Raw genomic sequence first — 284 nt, forward strand, 5'->3', positions numbered from 1 at the left:
CCTCACAATGGAAAGAGTTGATCTGTCATTGTGGGAAACGAAAATAATCCCCGGGCCCACACTTTCCTCCTGATGCCGATTCTGCCTCTTCAGTGAAATGTAGACTGTTATTCATTTCTCTGTAAAAAACATATGATTTACTTTATGAATTTCGTAAATTTATTAATAACATCACAGACTGATTTGAAACTTTTAAATCAGTAAACTCATTACCCGGTTGGATATACATTTTGGCTTTGGTCTACTATGCTGTAAATTGAATTTGTCAACATATATCAGATAAG

This window comes from Penaeus monodon, chromosome 31, assembly GCF_015228065.2.
Source record: "Penaeus monodon isolate SGIC_2016 chromosome 31, NSTDA_Pmon_1, whole genome shotgun sequence".
Lineage (NCBI taxonomy): Eukaryota > Metazoa > Arthropoda > Malacostraca > Decapoda > Penaeidae > Penaeus > Penaeus monodon.